Here is a 7,971-nt window from a genome sequence, read left to right as displayed (position 1 = left end):
AATTGAGGGTTCATGAATCTACATTAGACTCCCAAACTACCTCCCTTGTGTTGGGCCCAAAGGAAAAAAGAAACAAAAATGTATTGAGCACTACCGAGTGCCGGCCCTGTGACAGTTTTCATAAAGCCCTCACAGAAACCCGGAGGTGGCATTGTCTGCCTTGTTTCAGGTGAGGCAGCCATGGCTTGGGGCTTAAGGAACCAGTACAAACCCACCCCATGGCCGCTGTTGGGTGAGTGGCACAGCTAAGAGTTAGGCAGCATGATGCCTGGCATTCAGCAGGCCTCCAGTGAAGGTTTGTTGAATGAATAAATGAACTCATATCCATCCGTCAATAACACCCCTACTCTCACCCCTTCCCCATCGTCATTATTTGGATAGGGGATCCTAGACAGTGTCCTCAGTCTCAACCACTAGGGTGACAACATAGTCAAATAGGAGACAAAAACATCTGAAAGAGGAAAAAACAAGGTTATTCTTGCTTTATTAATCAGTTTTATTAATCATTGAAACACATGGAGGTGAAGTGAAGGGTTGGAAAGGATGTTGCACAATTAGAGAGTTAATTTGTGTTGGAACAAAACATTTTATATATGTATGTATGTATTTATTAGAGACAGAGTCTCACTATGTTGCCAAGGCTGGTCTCAAATTCTTGGGCTGAAGCAATCCTCCCATGTTGGCCTCCCAAATGTTGGGATTACAGGTGTGAGCCAGCATGCCCAGCCAGGAACATCACATTTTAAAACAACGAAGAGAAGGGGAAATTGATGTCTGCATGTCACCAGGTTGTCATTGTTTCTGTCACTATGAGTAAGGACCAAAACCTTTTTTTCTTTTTTTTGAAACAGAGTCTCACACTGTCACCAGGCTGGCATGTAGTGGCGCAATCTCGGCTCACTGCAACTTCCACCTCCAGGATTCAAGCAATTCTTCTGCCTCAGCCTCCTGAGTAGCTGGGACTACAGGTGCGTGCCACCATGCCCAGCTAATTTTTGTATCTTTAGTAGAGACGGGGTTTCACTGTGTTGGCCAGGATGGTCTCCATCTCTTGACCTCGTGATCTGCCCACCTCGGCCTCCCAAAGTGCTGGGATTATAGGCATGAGCCACTGCACCCGGCCCTAAGCCATTTTTTTTTTTTAAGTTGGCAGGGCAGCAAGCCCAGGGTGTAGACTGATGAGACAAGGTCCCTCTGAAATAGCTCTCACGGTTCTCCTTGTCTTTCCCACAAACAGAATAGAAGCTAAAGCAGAAAGAAGTTTGATGGAGACCTGGAAGCCTCTCCGTAAAGACTCTGGGGCAGGAATGGGATCTGTTTGCAGGGCTCAGGGAGGACCCACGGCTCCTGTGGAGGCTTACGCGGCACCTGAGAAGTGATCAGTCAGGGAGAGCTACCTGGAGTACCTGAGCCCAACCAGATATTCCTTTCCCTGCCGTCTTCCCCGGGATCCAGCAATTTATATTCCCTACCTCAGGAAATCTTGGAAAAGTTATTCCAGCAGAATGAAGCAATGTACTACTCCAGCAGAACATAGTCAGGACCTGGTGACGTGGGGGTTTGGCAATGATCAATGACCCTGGTGTCATACTCTAAATTTGTTTCAAAAGTGGCAGCAGGGGAGAAGGAGGCGGTGAAATCAATACTTGAAGTTTGTCTTGATTGGATGGGGTGTGTGTTTTCTTTTCCACCCTAGTTGTTGTTGAAGCTGTTTACCAAAAGGCTGTGCAAATAGGATTAGTCAGCTCCAGGACCATTAATAACCCACTGGACAGAGCTGGCTCCATTCCAATTGATTTTTGAATTTTTGAAGCTGTCCATTTTTTTGAAGCAGAGATGAAAGCCCCAGAGGGGCTGGTATGAAAGCATGAGATTTTTGCCTGTACTGGGGCTGATCCCACAGATGCAGGAGATGAAACGTTCTTCCAGTGCCATTTGCTTTCCATCTGAATGAGGCAGGTCCTGTGGCAGCTCTGAAGAGGCAGGGGCCATCACAAACGAATATTGCTGCAGGTCAAGGGGACACTGCTATTTTGTGCACGCTGATGGAGACCCAGAGTAAAACGTGGCCTGAGGTTTGCCAGAATGTGCTTAAGAAGCAAACCTTACATACCTGAAACTCTCTCCATGCCCTCCTGTCCTTCCAAAAACTATCAGCTCGAATATCCTGAGAAATGTCACATAGGTAAGCTGTAGGAGCATCCTTGAGAGGTTGCTGTTGGGAAAAACCAATGGGGCCAGAAAACATGAATTTATATCCCAGCACTCTGGGCTATAACTTTGAGCAAATTAATCTCTTTGATATTCTATTATAGCAATTGTGAATTGACAATGTCATCATAGTCCATTTCTTATTTCTGAAAAAGTGCTTTTTCTGGATCTCATTCACTTAAGAACTCAAGTTCTAAACATGGAGACCATCAGAGCCAAGGTCCCTGCTAAAAGAAATGTATGTTTTATATGTTCAAGTTTAAAAGAAATACACATATACATTGATTTTAGAGTCATTTGTGCTATTCTACTTAGCATTCTATTTTAAAAAGCAAACTTTGCTTTTTGTGTGTCTCTGAATCTACCCTAAGACGTGAGGAGAAAGATGTCTTTTAAATGAAGGGAAGAAAACTGAGGATGGTTTGCAGAAATCTACCCATAATATTCATGTTGACTATTTCTGCTTTGTGCTGTGAACAGCTGCACCCTGGGATAGCAATCACTGTCTAGCTCTTTACAAAAGCAGATTCATTGTAAGAACCAAGACTGGAATTGTTGCACAGAGGTAGCAATTTAGACGTTTTTCCTCTCCAGCAACTTTAATAATTCTACACTTGTTGATTCATTCAAAATACAATTGAAAGGGGAAGGAAGGGCCAGGAGTGGTGGATCACGCCTATAATCCCAGCACTTTGTGAGGCTGCGGCAGCTTCATCACCTAAGGTCAGGAGTTTGAGACCAGCCTGGCCAACATGGTGAAACCCCATCTCTACTAAAAATACAACAAAAATTAGCCAGGCATGGTGGCACATGCCTGTATTCCCAGCTACTCGGGAGGCTAAGGCAGAAGAGAATCGCTTGAACCTGGGAGGCGGAGGGTGCAGTGAGCCAAGATTGTGCCACTACACTCCAGCCTGGGCAACAAGAGCGAAACTCCACCTCAAAAAAAAAAAAAAAAAAGGGCGGGGAGGAAGGAGAAAAACCAAGATCTGAAGACTACAGGGCTCAGAGGAAGCCCCATGTGAAGGTTTCAGCCATCTGTTCAAGCTGAAGCCCCCAAGTTTGTTTCAACTGAGCCCAACCTATTGTACGTTACCCTAAACAGTACTGTAAATTAGCCCCAAAGAGCTTGGCTTCAATATACCTTGCAGTTTTACTTTGCAAAAAATTACAAAGGAGATAGTTCCTGGGGAACATTTTTCAGCCACATTCACAATAAAATAAAGAAGGGCCAGGTGTGGTGGTGCGTGCCTGTGGTCCCAGCTACTCGGGAGGATGAGGTGGGAGGGTTGCTTGAGCCCAGTAAGTCCAGGCTGCCGTGAGCTACGATTGCGCCCTGCACTCCAGGTTGGGCAACAGGGCAAGACCCTGTCTCTTAAAAAAATAAGGTAAGGCCGGGTGCGGTGGTTCAACCTGTAATCCCAGCACTTTGGGAGGCCGAGGCAGGTGGATCACCTGAGATCAGGAGTTTGAGACCAGCCTGACCAACATGGTGAAATTTGTCTCTACTAAATACAAAAAAATTAGCTGGGCCTGGTGGCAGGCTCCTGTAATCCCAGCTACTTGGGAGGTTAAGGCAGGAGAATCGCCACTTGAACCCAGCAGGCAGAGGTTGCAGTGAGCCAAGATTGCACCATTGCACTCCAGCCTGGGCAACAGAGCGAGACTCCATGTCAAATAAATAAGTAAACAAAATAAAATAAAAATAAATAAAATAGGCCAGGCACAGTGGCTCATGCCTATAATCCCAGCATTTTGGGAGGCTGAGGCAGGCAGATCACCTGAGGTCAGGAGTTTGAGACCAGTCTGGCCAACATAGTGAAACTCCGTCTCTACTAAAAATACAAAAATGAGCCAGGTGTGCTGGCGTGCGCCTATAATCCCAGCTACTTGGGAGGCTGAGGCAGGACAATCACTTAAACCTGGGAGGTAGAGGTTAGAGTAAGCCGAGATCGTGCCACTGCACTCCAGCCTGCACAACAAGAGGTAGAATCCATCTCAAAATAAACAAATAAACAAATAAAATAAAGATTTTGGGAAATTTGAAAAATTAACAAACTCCAGGAGGAAGGCAGAAAGCCACTCAACTACCCGATGATTTTGCCTCATTTTCTCTCTTCAAGGAGAGAATAAACTCAAACAGGCAAGGACGGAAGGAACACGGCAGGGCGGAGCAGGAGAGAGTGCGCGTCCCCTGTTCTTGCCAGGTGCGTCCCATCACACTCAGTCAGGGCAGTCAGAATCCCGGAAGTGAAGGGGCATGGGGGATGTGCTGGGACCTGGAAGAGGTGGTTGCTGGCCAGTTTTCTGCACTCCCTGCACTGTCATTTAGCATCCCTGCCACTTAACTGTGTCAAAGCTTAGGAGGGATGACAAGCAAATAGGGGGACCACAGTGGTCATCAGGAGACCAGGCCGGGCAAACTCACCTCAGTCCTTTTCTGAAGGGGAAGTCAGCAGGACCTGTAGACAAAATAAATCCAAGAATCGTAGAAAATGGCACCTTAGACTCATGCACAGGTGGGAACCCAGGGCTCATTGAGATGAGGCAAAGTGCTCTGGTCACAGCTGGCGAGTGGCAGAACTTGAACTTGAACTTCAGTTCCTTACTGCTTTAGTCCAGGGGAAAGAAAAGAGTTGTCATTTGATGTGTGCTTTACATGCTAGGCACTTTGTCCATTTTCTCAACCAATCCCCACAGCAGAGGCACCATTATCCCCAAATTCCAGATAAGAGAATTGAGACTCAAAGAGGATAGAAAATTTGCCCCATGTCCACCGATAGAAAGTGGGGAGATGGGTGACAAATGCCATCTCTTCCTACTGTATCATGCCCTCCCATTTTTAAACCTAAGCATGTTCAATGTCTTTTAGGATTTCTTTGTGAGAAAGATGGAGAAAGGTGAACTTGATGATGCTGTATAAAAGGACACACACCGTCTGCGAGTCAGGAATACAGATGTTCTCTCTACAGACTGCTCTCTTCCGGGAGATGCCTGTGTTCATTCCCCTTGGTATGAGCCTCAAGCACCCTTCAAGCCATCCATAAGGTGGATTTGTGAATGGAAGTGGGTAGGGCTAACATGGGCAGGAGGAGAGAGCTGGAGAAAGCTGAGTGGAGAATGAGGAATATATCTGCTAGGACATCCAGCAACAGCATTCATCCACAAAATAAGTCAGTGACTTCACTGCCCATTTCTGCAAGACAACCAGATCCTATCAGGGTCTCTGTCCCTCAGAGGCCACTTTAAAGTAGACTGAGTCAGAAAAGCGAACTTTCCTACAGGCTCAAAGCCACCCTGCTCTACCAGGAGGCCTAGGAATTCTGCCCCACTGCCCCACTCTTCTTTTTTTTTTTTTTTTTTTTTTTTTTTGAGACTGAGTTTCACTCTTGTAGCCCGGGCTGGAGTGCAATGACGCAATCTCGGCTCACTGCAACCTCTGCCTCCCGGGTTCAAGCTATTCTCCTGCCTCAGCCTCCAGAGTAGCTGGGATTACAGGCGCATGCCACCACGCCCAGTTAATTTTTGTATTTTTAGTAGAGATAGGGTTTCACCATGTTGGCCAGGCTGGTCTCCAACTCCTGAACTCAGGTGATCCACTCGCCTCGGCCTCCCAAAGTGCTGAGATTACAGGCGTGAGGCACCATGCCCGGCCCCCCGACTCTTAAATGTAGAGAATTCTATGATCCTGAGCAGATGTGGGAGTGCGTTAAACTGTCATTGGCCTGTGTTTAAGAGTTGTGGACAATCACAGTACATAATAAAAACCTTTTTTGGTTTGATTTTGTTTTAAAGTTAACCCCAGAAACACTGAAAGCTAGAAACGCAGGCTTATGAAGGCAGCTGAATCCAGTAAATGTCATCAGGCCTTTGGGAAATGTTTGTCCCTGCATCTCTTTAGTTCCTCCAGGCCTGCTCCCCACACATCATAGACAGCAGGACCACCCCTGAGAGCCTAGCCTGGCCACCTGGCATGGCCTCATGCCTGCATCGAGGACATCTAGGGAAGACCACACTGCAGGCCACTGGCTCTGGCCAGGAGAATGTCCTTAAACCACACCTGCACCCGGCTAGGTACAGTTTATTGTGGGAATGGAGATCTGACCTGGGGTAGGTGGGGGATGGCGGGGGTAAAGGACAGAGGTGCAGCCCCTCTGTCCACCTTCCCCTGATCCCTGTCAGTTGGCACAGGAGGGCACAGTTCACCTTGCAGGTGGAAATGTCCACTGCTCCGAGCTGAGGAGGGAAGCCAGGACACACGGAAGGAGTGATGGGAGATTTATGAGCTGGCTTAAGACGGGGTTCTTGGGGACAGGCGTGGTGGGGCAGGCCTGCCCTCCCTCCCTCTGCTGGCCTGGAGAAGAGGTTCCATCAAGCTGCACCCACCCCTCGGTCTCCCTGGGACGTCTGATCAGTGAGTGACTTGTGCACACTTTAGATTATCCCACGCAGGACACAATCGTCAGCCACCGGGACCCTGAGCAAAAGCCCTGCTCTTGGCAACCAGCCTTCCTAGAAGGCCAACGAACTGCGCCACCCAAAGGACATCTAGGTGAGGCAGCGGTTCTTCAAGGAAGATGTCAGATGGGGCCGGAGGCAAGGCCCCCCGCCTCTGCAGAGGGGCGTCCAAGTCCCCAAACAGCAGCGGCGACAGGGAGAGAGGGGACAGTCCAACCTAAGAGGTCCAGGACAGACCTCTGTGCAGGCAGCGACCGACCTGTGAGCGCCGCTCTGGGCGCGGGAGCGAGGCGAGACGGAGCCACGGGTCAGGGCGGACCCCAGGGAGCTCTGGACTCTGAGCGCCAACGGAAAAAGGGTTCACAAACCACACGCACGTCCCCCAAAAGAAAACAAAACCGGCTAACCAGGCTCACTAAAAGGTGAAGCCCCAGAGCCAGGTAGTAGCTGATTACCTTCAGGTCGTTGAGTAGCAGGATGTGAAGGACCCCAGAGAGCGCATTGGCTCCAGCTTTGTTTGGGGACTAGCTTCGCGGCCACTCCCAGGCGCGCCTGCGGCCAGCGGGTCATGCCTTGGGGCCTGGCGCCATCTGCTGGCCATCGCTGTTCCTAACCCACTGCCCTCCCTACTCCTCACTTAGTTTCCTGTGAGACCCGTATGCAACAACAGGGAGACAGGGAGGCTTGTATCCGCGGCTCACCTACCTGCCTTTGGGCTCTTTTAGTCTCCAAAGCAGCGAAGATTTCCTAAGAAGTGCCCATACCGAAACGCCCTTCCTCTAGGGTCGCTTGAGCCCAGGAGATCGAGGTTGCAGGAAGCTATGATCGGGCCACTGCACTCCAGCCTGAGTAACATAGCAAGACCCCTTCTCTACACACACACACACACACACACACACACACACACACACACACACACACACACACACACACACACACACGACAGAGGCCGGGCGAGATGGCTCACACCTGTAATCCCAGCACTTTGAGAGGCCGAGGAGGGCGGATCACTTGAGGTCGGGAGTTCAAGACCAGCCTGGCCAACACGGTGAAACCCTGTCTCTACTAGAAATACAAAAATTAGTTGGGCGTGGTGGCGGGTGCCTGTAGTCCCAGAGGCCCAGGCAGGAGAATCACTTGAACCCAGAGGCGGAGGTTGCAGTGAGCCGAGTTCGCACCACTGCACTCCAGCCTGGGTGATAGAGCGAGACTCCGTCTCAAAAAAAAAAAATTGAATTTCAGAAATAAATAAATAAAAATAATAAATAAAACATGCTTCCTCTCCTCAGCCCGCACCTGGGT

At 49.0% G+C, this 7,971-nt stretch overlaps 1 long non-coding RNA gene across 1 annotated transcript; it reads right to left on the bottom strand.

Moving 5' to 3' along the window:
• Positions 1-480: 480 nt before the first annotated feature.
• Positions 481-7,225, bottom strand: LOC134756966 (uncharacterized). Its single transcript, XR_010130513.1, has 3 exons — positions 7,125-7,225; positions 4,640-4,819; positions 481-2,215 (listed from the first exon to the last, which is right to left on the bottom strand). It is a non-coding gene; the product is annotated as an uncharacterized lncRNA (long non-coding RNA).
• Between the last annotated feature and the right edge of the window lie 746 nt (positions 7,226-7,971).

The sequence above is a fragment of the Gorilla gorilla genome, chromosome 14, assembly GCF_029281585.2.
Source record: "Gorilla gorilla gorilla isolate KB3781 chromosome 14, NHGRI_mGorGor1-v2.1_pri, whole genome shotgun sequence".
Lineage (NCBI taxonomy): Eukaryota > Metazoa > Chordata > Mammalia > Primates > Hominidae > Gorilla > Gorilla gorilla.
The sequence above is the reverse complement of the archived record's forward strand: the minus strand, read 5'-3'. Positions and strand labels throughout refer to the sequence as shown.